Below are 1,714 nucleotides of genomic sequence, written 5' to 3'. Positions count from 1 at the left end.
GAGGGGGGGGGGGTGGCCCTGGGTGCTCCCCCCCCCCCCCTGGGCGGCCCCCGCCCGCCGCACCCGAGCGGTCCAAAGTCCTTGCCTTGCCGGGAGCCGGAGGATGCGGAAGCACCGCGGGGTCCCTGGCAGCTGTTGACACTGTAGAGGGGGGGGGAGGCACGGCGGTTTTCGGGGGAGGAGGAGGTCGGTGGGGCGGCGCCGCCTCATCGCTTTTCGATCTCGCCCTCCTCCTGTGGGTTTTCTGCCGGGGACCTGCTCCCTGCAGGCTCCCGGGAGGGCCTGGCACTGCAGAGAACGGGGTGGAAACTCCCTCCTTATCCCAGCCCTTGTAAACAGGGCCGCTTCATAATATGCCAGGGCCGTGCTGTTTTCCAGCTAAAATACATCCCAGAGAAGCCCAGGCAGGGACAGGGAGCTGCCATCGGCCTCGCTGCCCACCAGCGCTGTGCCCCATCTTGCGTCTCGCCCCGCAGCGTCCGGCTGCTGCTCCTGCTCTGACCCACAGCGTTCGCGCCCGTCGTGGAAAATCTCCCTCGAGGCTGCTGCCCAAAATCCCAGCCGGTTTCTGGCTCCCTCTGCCCGTGGCTGGCTCCCCGGGGGTGCGCCAGCCTCGTCCCCCCAGCACGGCCCGCCATGGGGTACGGCAGAGCGTAATAAACTCGAGCTGCCGGCCCGGGTCTCCTCTGTTCCGGGGTGGTTTTCGGCGGCGGTGTCAATGAGTTGCTTTTTGCTGCTTCTCCCCCGGCACCTGGGCTGTGCTCGAAGCCTTATCTTGGAGGCTCCCGATGTAAAAATGGGTGCAAACCTGACCGAGCACTCCATCGTCCTTATTTCCCCCCCCCCCACCCCGATTTCATTATTCTTTCACGTTCCTTCACCGTGCTCTCCTTCCCCGTCCTCGTCCCATCGGGTGCATTGCTTGAAAACAAATCTCTTCCCTCCGCCGTTAAAAACGCCGTGGGCTGGGGAAGCCTGGGCGTGGGGAGCCGGCTTGGAGAGAGGCAGTCCCCGCTCTTGAAGGAGCTTTTCGGGGCAAAGGCAGGAGGACGAGCCGGGACTGTTTTGCACGGGGGGGGGTTTCCCTGCCGCCCCCTTGCCGGCTGGGGACCAGAGCCCGTCGGTTTACGCCGATTTTTGCTCACTTGTGCTTCCTGGTTCCTCCGCGTTCGCAGAGGGGGGGGAGTGGCGATGGCCCTCTAACGATCCTCTGAAAGAAGGGCAGAGTGATTTTTATGAAAATTATGAATACTTACAGCATTTTATAAGTTATAAAAATTTATTTTTAAAAAGCTGTTTCGACGTGCTGCTGCGTGCCACGTTGTTTTAAGCAAGGCCCGCCTTCCCCGCCCCTCTGGGAGCTGCGTTAAAAGCGGAGGTGGACGCGTCCTTGGTGTTTTGATCCTTCCCTTAAGGTTTAGGACTTCTTGGGGCCTCGTCCTGCCAGAATTTCCCCCCGCGGGTGACGGCAGCTGTGGCGTCGCTGCGGCGGGGCGTGCGGGGCCGGGGGCCCGCCTTTTCCGTACGGGAGAGCGGAGAGGGACGGGGATGGGGCCGGATCCGCTTTGGCAAGGGGCGAGCCGGTTCCCTTGCCCTCCGGCCGGGCGGGGATCGCGCTCCTCGCCGCCTGCGTTACCCCGCCACGCGCTTCGTGCCTGATTTTTTTTTTTCCTCCAGGAAGAAGCGAGCTGCCGCGGCTCACGTGGCCCTCTTG

The 1,714-nt window shown here is 63.4% G+C and overlaps 1 protein-coding gene across 1 annotated transcript in view; it reads left to right on the top strand.

Annotated features, from left to right (window-relative positions):
• Nucleotides 1-1,714, top strand: part of ZBTB7A (zinc finger and BTB domain containing 7A) — a 5,118-nt gene that overhangs the window by 2,351 nt on the left and 1,053 nt on the right. The gene's annotated exons all lie outside the window — the stretch shown is intronic.

Source organism: Aptenodytes forsteri, unplaced genomic scaffold, assembly GCF_000699145.1.
Source record: "Aptenodytes forsteri isolate BGI_AS27 unplaced genomic scaffold, ASM69914v1 Scaffold308, whole genome shotgun sequence".
Classification (NCBI taxonomy): Eukaryota; Metazoa; Chordata; class Aves; order Sphenisciformes; family Spheniscidae; genus Aptenodytes; species Aptenodytes forsteri.
Note: the sequence above shows the minus strand (reverse complement) of the source record. Positions and strands in the feature narration are given on the sequence as shown.